Source organism: Anas platyrhynchos, chromosome 7 (assembly GCF_047663525.1).
Source record: "Anas platyrhynchos isolate ZD024472 breed Pekin duck chromosome 7, IASCAAS_PekinDuck_T2T, whole genome shotgun sequence".
NCBI classification, from domain to species: domain Eukaryota; kingdom Metazoa; phylum Chordata; class Aves; order Anseriformes; family Anatidae; genus Anas; species Anas platyrhynchos.
This window is the reverse complement of record NC_092593.1, coordinates 42,935,949-42,947,055: the sequence shown is the minus strand read 5'-3', so window position 1 is coordinate 42,947,055 and position 11,107 is coordinate 42,935,949.

Below are 11,107 nucleotides of genomic sequence, written 5' to 3'. Positions count from 1 at the left end.
TTTACCAGCACGCACTGTAACCCTAGCCCTTACCGCCTTTACAGAAAAGCCTCAAGCCCTAACCCTAAAAATCCTCGAAACCCCTACAGACATAACCCAAAATATTTACCACACTAAACACCTGAAGACCTATGCCTAAAACTCCTAAGCCAATAAATTAAGACGTTCAAATCCCAAGCCCACAAAATTAAGACGTTCAAATCCCAAGCCCAAAAAACATGAATCTCAAAACCTAAACCCAAAAACTAAAACCTAAAAACCCAAAAACCTAAACCCAAAAACGCTCCAAACAATAATCCAAAAAAATAAGACGCTCAAAGCACTAACACAAAATATTAAGATGCTCAAAACCCTAACGCAAAAAATTAAGATGCTCCAAACCCTAACCCAAAAAATTAGGACACTCAAAACCCTAACCCTGGAGAACCTAACCTGAAAAAATAAATAAATAAATAAATAAATAAAAATAAAATTTTAAAATCCTAACCCTAAATAATTGACCAAAAAGAAAATCCTAAGACCCTAACCCTAAAAAACCTTTCAACACTACAACCCATAAACTCTAAAACCCTAACACACTAACCCTGAAAAACTTAAAACCTTAACCCCCAAATCCCTAAAATACTAACCGTTAAAAATCCAAACCTAAACAACTTAAAATCCTAAACATAAACCCTGAGAACACTTACGCTGAAACCCAACGCTAGTGCCCTACCCCTGAAACCTTAAAAGCGTCAATCAATCTTTGGAAAATAACATAGGCTCAGGAGAGGATCTCACTACGCTTACCCTGACTCTGACCCTAACCCTAACCCTAACCCTAACCCTAACCCTAACCCTAACCCTAACCCTAACCCTAACCCTAATCCAAGCCCCATGGACCCCCCCCCCGGTGCGCCCCGCAAATTCGTCCCCCCGGCAACCGAACCCCGCACACTTGGTTCCCCCTTCATTTTGGTTCCCCCCCGGTGCGCTCCGCAAATGCGTCCCCCCGGCAACCGCACCCCGCACACTTGGTTCCCCCCTCATTTTGGTTCCCCCCCCCGGTGCGCCCCGTAAATGCGTCCCCCCGGCAAGCGCACCCCGCACACTTGGTTCCCCCCTCATTTTGGTTCCTCCCCCGGTGCGCCCCGCAAATGCGTCCCCCCGGCAAGCGCACCCCGCACACTTGGTTCCCCCTTCATTTTGGTTCCCCCCGGTGCGCTCCGCAAATGCGTCCCCCCGGCAACCGCACCCCGCACACTTGGTTTTCCCCTCATTTTGGTTCCCCCCCCCCGGTGCGCCCCGTAAATGCGTCCCCCCGGCAAGCGCACCCCGCACACTTGGTTCCCCCCTCATTTTGGTTCCTCCCCCGGTGCGCCCCGCAAATGCGTCCCCCCGGCAAGCGCACCCCGCACACTTGGTTTTCCCCTCATTTTGGTTCCCCCCAACCCTTGGGGTCCCCCCAAGCCCCATGGACCCCCCCCCCTTGGTGCCCCCCCCCAATTTTGTACCCCCTGCCGTCCTACCCGTGCCCGCAGCAGCCGCTCGCGCTCCGCCAGCGCCTCCCGCACCCGACGCTGCATCTCGGCCAGGTGGAGGCAGGCGCTGGGGGGGGGGGAATAAATTGGGGGGGGGTCAATTTGGGGGGGGTCTGGGGGCATTTGGGGGGCTGGGGCGCATTTAGGGGGCGGAGGGGACTGGTTCTCACCTGTAGGACTCGGCGTCGAGCCCCCCCGGGGGCAGCTGCAGCGCCAGGATGCCTGGGGGGATGCGGGGGGGGGCATGTCAGCACCCCCCAGACCGAAACCCCAAAACCGCTGCCGTTGACCCCAAAACCGCCGCCGTTGACCCCAAGGTGGCCGCTGGTGACGCCGGTAGGGCCACCGGGCGCCCCGCGGGCCACTGGGAGCGGAAGACGGGCATGAAGCTGCCGGTGGACGGCGGCCACGCTAAAATGCTAGGTCAGCCGCGGGTTGGGGCTCTGGGGGGGGCACCCCATATGGTCACATCCCCCCCAAAACCCCCCCGGCCCCATAGAGACCCTCCCCAGCCCCACAGATCCCACCCCAAACCCTGTAGGTGCTCCCCCAAACCCTACAGGCACCTTCTCCAGATGTTCCCCACAACCTCCCAGCCCCACAAGTACAATGTGTCCGGGCGGCGCCGCGCTAAAATGTGTCCGGGCGGCGCCGCGCTGAAATGTGCCCGGGCGGCGCTGCGCTTAAATGTGTCCAGGCGGCGCCGCGCTAAAATGTGTCCGGGCAGCGTTGCGCTAAAATGTGCCCTAACCCTAACCCTAACCCTAACCCTAACCCTGCATTTCCAGGCATGCTCTGGGCACCCAACATGGCCTCCCGGAAGCCTGGTGCCGGAAAACTATATTGACCAGCATTCCTTGGACAGCCGGCACAGCCAATCACGGGCCGAGTTTTCAAGAATTACATTTACCAGCACGCACTGTAACCCTAGCCCTTACCGCCTTTACAGAAAAGCCTCAAGCCCTAACCCTAAAAATCCTCGAAACCCCTACAGACATAACCCAAAATATTTACCACACTAAACACCTGAAGACCTATGCCTAAAACTCCTAAGCCAATAAATTAAGACGTTCAAATCCCAAGCCCACAAAATTAAGACGTTCAAATCCCAAGCCCAAAAAACATGAATCTCAAAACCTAAACCCAAAAACTAAAACCTAAAAACCCAAAAACCTAAACCCAAAAACGCTCCAAACAATAATCCAAAAAAATAAGACGCTCAAAGCACTAACACAAAATATTAAGATGCTCAAAACCCTAACGCAAAAAATTAAGATGCTCCAAACCCTAACCCAAAAAATTAGGACACTCAAAACCCTAACCCTGGAGAACCTAACCTGAAAAAATAAATAAATAAATAAATAAATAAAAATAAAATTTTAAAATCCTAACCCTAAATAATTGACCAAAAAGAAAATCCTAAGACCCTAACCCTAAAAAACCTTTCAACACTACAACCCATAAACTCTAAAACCCTAACACACTAACCCTGAAAAACTTAAAACCTTAACCCCCAAATCCCTAAAATACTAACCGTTAAAAATCCAAACCTAAACAACTTAAAATCCTAAACATAAACCCTGAGAACACTTACGCTGAAACCCAACGCTAGTGCCCTACCCCTGAAACCTTAAAAGCGTCAATCAATCTTTGGAAAATAACATAGGCTCAGGAGAGGATCTCACTACGCTTACCCTGACTCTGACCCTAACCCTAACCCTAACCCTAACCCTAACCCTAACCCTAACCCTAACCCTAACCCTAACCCTAACCCTAATCCAAGCCCCATGGACCCCCCCCCCGGTGCGCCCCGCAAATTCGTCCCCCCGGCAACCGAACCCCGCACACTTGGTTCCCCCTTCATTTTGGTTCCCCCCCGGTGCGCTCCGCAAATGCGTCCCCCCGGCAACCGCACCCCGCACACTTGGTTCCCCCCTCATTTTGGTTCCCCCCCCCGGTGCGCCCCGTAAATGCGTCCCCCCGGCAAGCGCACCCCGCACACTTGGTTCCCCCCTCATTTTGGTTCCTCCCCCGGTGCGCCCCGCAAATGCGTCCCCCCGGCAAGCGCACCCCGCACACTTGGTTCCCCCTTCATTTTGGTTCCCCCCCGGTGCGCTCCGCAAATGCGTCCCCCCGGCAACCGCACCCCGCACACTTGGTTTTCCCCTCATTTTGGTTCCCCCCCCCCGGTGCGCCCCGTAAATGCGTCCCCCCGGCAAGCGCACCCCGCACACTTGGTTCCCCCCTCATTTTGGTTCCTCCCCCGGTGCGCCCCGCAAATGCGTCCCCCCGGCAAGCGCACCCCGCACACTTGGTTTTCCCCTCATTTTGGTTCCCCCCAACCCTTGGGGTCCCCCCAAGCCCCATGGACCCCCCCCCCTTGGTGCCCCCCCCCAATTTTGTACCCCCTGCCGTCCTACCCGTGCCCGCAGCAGCCGCTCGCGCTCCGCCAGCGCCTCCCGCACCCGACGCTGCATCTCGGCCAGGTGGAGGCAGGCGCTGGGGGGGGGGGAATAAATTGGGGGGGGGTCAATTTGGGGGGGGTCTGGGGGCATTTGGGGGGCTGGGGCGCATTTAGGGGGCGGAGGGGACTGGTTCTCACCTGTAGGACTCGGCGTCGAGCCCCCCCGGGGGCAGCTGCAGCGCCAGGATGCCTGGGGGGATGCGGGGGGGGGCATGTCAGCACCCCCCAGACCGAAACCCCAAAACCGCTGCCGTTGACCCCAAAACCGCCGCCGTTGACCCCAAGGTGGCCGCTGGTGACGCCGGTAGGGCCACCGGGCGCCCCGCGGGCCACTGGGAGCGGAAGACGGGCATGAAGCTGCCGGTGGACGGCGGCCACGCTAAAATGCTAGGTCAGCCGCGGGTTGGGGCTCTGGGGGGGGCACCCCATATGGTCACATCCCCCCCAAAACCCCCCCGGCCCCATAGAGACCCTCCCCAGCCCCACAGATCCCACCCCAAACCCTGTAGGTGCTCCCCCAAACCCTACAGGCACCTTCTCCAGATGTTCCCCACAACCTCCCAGCCCCACAAGTACAATGTGTCCGGGCGGCGCCGCGCTAAAATGTGTCCGGGCGGCGCCGCGCTGAAATGTGCCCGGGCGGCGCTGCGCTTAAATGTGTCCAGGCGGCGCCGCGCTAAAATGTGTCCGGGCAGCGTTGCGCTAAAATGTGCCCTAACCCTAACCCTAACCCTAACCCTAACCCTGCATTTCCAGGCATGCTCTGGGCACCCAACATGGCCTCCCGGAAGCCTGGTGCCGGAAAACTATATTGACCAGCATTCCTTGGACAGCCGGCACAGCCAATCACGGGCCGAGTTTTCAAGAATTACATTTACCAGCACGCACTGTAACCCTAGCCCTTACCGCCTTTACAGAAAAGCCTCAAGCCCTAACCCTAAAAATCCTCGAAACCCCTACAGACATAACCCAAAATATTTACCACACTAAACACCTGAAGACCTATGCCTAAAACTCCTAAGCCAATAAATTAAGACGTTCAAATCCCAAGCCCACAAAATTAAGACGTTCAAATCCCAAGCCCAAAAAACATGAATCTCAAAACCTAAACCCAAAAACTAAAACCTAAAAACCCAAAAACCTAAACCCAAAAACGCTCCAAACAATAATCCAAAAAAATAAGACGCTCAAAGCACTAACACAAAATATTAAGATGCTCAAAACCCTAACGCAAAAAATTAAGATGCTCCAAACCCTAACCCAAAAAATTAGGACACTCAAAACCCTAACCCTGGAGAACCTAACCTGAAAAAATAAATAAATAAATAAATAAATAAAAATAAAATTTTAAAATCCTAACCCTAAATAATTGACCAAAAAGAAAATCCTAAGACCCTAACCCTAAAAAACCTTTCAACACTACAACCCATAAACTCTAAAACCCTAACACACTAACCCTGAAAAACTTAAAACCTTAACCCCCAAATCCCTAAAATACTAACCGTTAAAAATCCAAACCTAAACAACTTAAAATCCTAAACATAAACCCTGAGAACACTTACGCTGAAACCCAACGCTAGTGCCCTACCCCTGAAACCTTAAAAGCGTCAATCAATCTTTGGAAAATAACATAGGCTCAGGAGAGGATCTCACTACGCTTACCCTGACTCTGACCCTAACCCTAACCCTAACCCTAACCCTAACCCTAACCCTAACCCTAACCCTAACCCTAACCCTAATCCAAGCCCCATGGACCCCCCCCCCGGTGCGCCCCGCAAATTCGTCCCCCCGGCAACCGAACCCCGCACACTTGGTTCCCCCTTCATTTTGGTTCCCCCCCGGTGCGCTCCGCAAATGCGTCCCCCCGGCAACCGCACCCCGCACACTTGGTTCCCCCCTCATTTTGGTTCCCCCCCCCGGTGCGCCCCGTAAATGCGTCCCCCCGGCAAGCGCACCCCGCACACTTGGTTCCCCCCTCATTTTGGTTCCTCCCCCGGTGCGCCCCGCAAATGCGTCCCCCCGGCAAGCGCACCCCGCACACTTGGTTCCCCCTTCATTTTGGTTCCCCCCCGGTGCGCTCCGCAAATGCGTCCCCCCGGCAACCGCACCCCGCACACTTGGTTTTCCCCTCATTTTGGTTCCCCCCCCCCGGTGCGCCCCGTAAATGCGTCCCCCCGGCAAGCGCACCCCGCACACTTGGTTCCCCCCTCATTTTGGTTCCTCCCCCGGTGCGCCCCGCAAATGCGTCCCCCCGGCAAGCGCACCCCGCACACTTGGTTTTCCCCTCATTTTGGTTCCCCCCAACCCTTGGGGTCCCCCCAAGCCCCATGGACCCCCCCCCCTTGGTGCCCCCCCCCAATTTTGTACCCCCTGCCGTCCTACCCGTGCCCGCAGCAGCCGCTCGCGCTCCGCCAGCGCCTCCCGCACCCGACGCTGCATCTCGGCCAGGTGGAGGCAGGCGCTGGGGGGGGGGGAATAAATTGGGGGGGGGTCAATTTGGGGGGGGTCTGGGGGCATTTGGGGGGCTGGGGCGCATTTAGGGGGCGGAGGGGACTGGTTCTCACCTGTAGGACTCGGCGTCGAGCCCCCCCGGGGGCAGCTGCAGCGCCAGGATGCCTGGGGGGATGCGGGGGGGGGCATGTCAGCACCCCCCAGACCGAAACCCCAAAACCGCTGCCGTTGACCCCAAAACCGCCGCCGTTGACCCCAAGGTGGCCGCTGGTGACGCCGGTAGGGCCACCGGGCGCCCCGCGGGCCACTGGGAGCGGAAGACGGGCATGAAGCTGCCGGTGGACGGCGGCCACGCTAAAATGCTAGGTCAGCCGCGGGTTGGGGCTCTGGGGGGGGCACCCCATATGGTCACATCCCCCCCAAAACCCCCCCGGCCCCATAGAGACCCTCCCCAGCCCCACAGATCCCACCCCAAACCCTGTAGGTGCTCCCCCAAACCCTACAGGCACCTTCTCCAGATGTTCCCCACAACCTCCCAGCCCCACAAGTACAATGTGTCCGGGCGGCGCCGCGCTAAAATGTGTCCGGGCGGCGCCGCGCTGAAATGTGCCCGGGCGGCGCTGCGCTTAAATGTGTCCAGGCGGCGCCGCGCTAAAATGTGTCCGGGCAGCGTTGCGCTAAAATGTGCCCTAACCCTAACCCTAACCCTAACCCTAACCCTGCATTTCCAGGCATGCTCTGGGCACCCAACATGGCCTCCCGGAAGCCTGGTGCCGGAAAACTATATTGACCAGCATTCCTTGGACAGCCGGCACAGCCAATCACGGGCCGAGTTTTCAAGAATTACATTTACCAGCACGCACTGTAACCCTAGCCCTTACCGCCTTTACAGAAAAGCCTCAAGCCCTAACCCTAAAAATCCTCGAAACCCCTACAGACATAACCCAAAATATTTACCACACTAAACACCTGAAGACCTATGCCTAAAACTCCTAAGCCAATAAATTAAGACGTTCAAATCCCAAGCCCACAAAATTAAGACGTTCAAATCCCAAGCCCAAAAAACATGAATCTCAAAACCTAAACCCAAAAACTAAAACCTAAAAACCCAAAAACCTAAACCCAAAAACGCTCCAAACAATAATCCAAAAAAATAAGACGCTCAAAGCACTAACACAAAATATTAAGATGCTCAAAACCCTAACGCAAAAAATTAAGATGCTCCAAACCCTAACCCAAAAAATTAGGACACTCAAAACCCTAACCCTGGAGAACCTAACCTGAAAAAATAAATAAATAAATAAATAAATAAAAATAAAATTTTAAAATCCTAACCCTAAATAATTGACCAAAAAGAAAATCCTAAGACCCTAACCCTAAAAAACCTTTCAACACTACAACCCATAAACTCTAAAACCCTAACACACTAACCCTGAAAAACTTAAAACCTTAACCCCCAAATCCCTAAAATACTAACCGTTAAAAATCCAAACCTAAACAACTTAAAATCCTAAACATAAACCCTGAGAACACTTACGCTGAAACCCAACGCTAGTGCCCTACCCCTGAAACCTTAAAAGCGTCAATCAATCTTTGGAAAATAACATAGGCTCAGGAGAGGATCTCACTACGCTTACCCTGACTCTGACCCTAACCCTAACCCTAACCCTAACCCTAACCCTAACCCTAACCCTAACCCTAACCCTAACCCTAACCCTAACCCTAATCCAAGCCCCATGGACCCCCCCCCCGGTGCGCCCCGCAAATTCGTCCCCCCGGCAACCGAACCCCGCACACTTGGTTCCCCCTTCATTTTGGTTCCCCCCCGGTGCGCTCCGCAAATGCGTCCCCCCGGCAACCGCACCCCGCACACTTGGTTCCCCCCTCATTTTGGTTCCCCCCCCCGGTGCGCCCCGTAAATGCGTCCCCCCGGCAAGCGCACCCCGCACACTTGGTTCCCCCCTCATTTTGGTTCCTCCCCCGGTGCGCCCCGCAAATGCGTCCCCCCGGCAAGCGCACCCCGCACACTTGGTTCCCCCTTCATTTTGGTTCCCCCCCGGTGCGCTCCGCAAATGCGTCCCCCCGGCAAGCGCACCCCGCACACTTGGTTTTCCCCTCATTTTGGTTCCCCCCCCCCGGTGCGCCCCGTAAATGCGTCCCCCCGGCAAGCGCACCCCGCACACTTGGTTCCCCCCTCATTTTGGTTCCTCCCCCGGTGCGCCCCGCAAATGCGTCCCCCCGGCAAGCGCACCCCGCACACTTGGTTTTCCCCTCATTTTGGTTCCCCCCAACCCTTGGGGTCCCCCCAAGCCCCATGGACCCCCCCCCCTTGGTGCCCCCCCCCAATTTTGTACCCCCTGCCGTCCTACCCGTGCCCGCAGCAGCCGCTCGCGCTCCGCCAGCGCCTCCCGCACCCGACGCTGCATCTCGGCCAGGTGGAGGCAGGCGCTGGGGGGGGGGGAATAAATTGGGGGGGGGTCAATTTGGGGGGGGTCTGGGGGCATTTGGGGGGCTGGGGCGCATTTAGGGGGCGGAGGGGACTGGTTCTCACCTGTAGGACTCGGCGTCGAGCCCCCCCGGGGGCAGCTGCAGCGCCAGGATGCCTGGGGGGATGCGGGGGGGGGCATGTCAGCACCCCCCAGACCGAAACCCCAAAACCGCTGCCGTTGACCCCAAAACCGCCGCCGTTGACCCCAAGGTGGCCGCTGGTGACGCCGGTAGGGCCACCGGGCGCCCCGCGGGCCACTGGGAGCGGAAGACGGGCATGAAGCTGCCGGTGGACGGCGGCCACGCTAAAATGCTAGGTCAGCCGCGGGTTGGGGCTCTGGGGGGGCACCCCATATGGTCACATCCCCCCCAAAACCCCCCCGGCCCCATAGAGACCCTCCCCAGCCCCACAGATCCCACCCCAAACCCTGTAGGTGCTCCCCCAAACCCTACAGGCACCTTCTCCAGATGTTCCCCACAACCTCCCAGCCCCACAAGTACAATGTGTCCGGGCGGCGCCGCGCTAAAATGTGTCCGGGCGGCGCCGCGCTGAAATGTGCCCGGGCGGCGCTGCGCTTAAATGTGTCCAGGCGGCGCCGCGCTAAAATGTGTCCGGGCAGCGTTGCGCTAAAATGTGCCCTAACCCTAACCCTAACCCTAACCCTAACCCTGCATTTCCAGGCATGCTCTGGGCACCCAACATGGCCTCCCGGAAGCCTGGTGCCGGAAAACTATATTGACCAGCATTCCTTGGACAGCCGGCACAGCCAATCACGGGCCGAGTTTTCAAGAATTACATTTACCAGCACGCACTGTAACCCTAGCCCTTACCGCCTTTACAGAAAAGCCTCAAGCCCTAACCCTAAAAATCCTCGAAACCCCTACAGACATAACCCAAAATATTTACCACACTAAACACCTGAAGACCTATGCCTAAAACTCCTAAGCCAATAAATTAAGACGTTCAAATCCCAAGCCCACAAAATTAAGACGTTCAAATCCCAAGCCCAAAAAACATGAATCTCAAAACCTAAACCCAAAAACTAAAACCTAAAAACCCAAAAACCTAAACCCAAAAACGCTCCAAACAATAATCCAAAAAAATAAGACGCTCAAAGCACTAACACAAAATATTAAGATGCTCAAAACCCTAACGCAAAAAATTAAGATGCTCCAAACCCTAACCCAAAAAATTAGGACACTCAAAACCCTAACCCTGGAGAACCTAACCTGAAAAAATAAATAAATAAATAAATAAATAAAAATAAAATTTTAAAATCCTAACCCTAAATAATTGACCAAAAAGAAAATCCTAAGACCCTAACCCTAAAAAACCTTTCAACACTACAACCCATAAACTCTAAAACCCTAACACACTAACCCTGAAAAACTTAAAACCTTAACCCCCAAATCCCTAAAATACTAACCGTTAAAAATCCAAACCTAAACAACTTAAAATCCTAAACATAAACCCTGAGAACACTTACGCTGAAACCCAACGCTAGTGCCCTACCCCTGAAACCTTAAAAGCGTCAATCAATCTTTGGAAAATAACATAGGCTCAGGAGAGGATCTCACTACGCTTACCCTGACTCTGACCCTAACCCTAACCCTAACCCTAACCCTAACCCTAACCCTAACCCTAACCCTAACCCTAACCCTAACCCTAATCCAAGCCCCATGGACCCCCCCCCCGGTGCGCCCCGCAAATTCGTCCCCCCGGCAACCGAACCCCGCACACTTGGTTCCCCCTTCATTTTGGTTCCCCCCCGGTGCGCTCCGCAAATGCGTCCCCCCGGCAACCGCACCCCGCACACTTGGTTCCCCCCTCATTTTGGTTCCCCCCCCCGGTGCGCCCCGTAAATGCGTCCCCCCGGCAAGCGCACCCCGCACACTTGGTTCCCCCCTCATTTTGGTTCCTCCCCCGGTGCGCCCCGCAAATGCGTCCCCCCGGCAAGCGCACCCCGCACACTTGGTTCCCCCTTCATTTTGGTTCCCCCCCGGTGCGCTCCGCAAATGCGTCCCCCCGGCAACCGCACCCCGCACACTTGGTTTTCCCCTCATTTTGGTTCCCCCCCCCCGGTGCGCCCCGTAAATGCGTCCCCCCGGCAAGCGCACCCCGCACACTTGGTTCCCCCCTCATTTTGGTTCCTCCCCCGGTGCGCCCCGCAAATGCGTCCCCCCG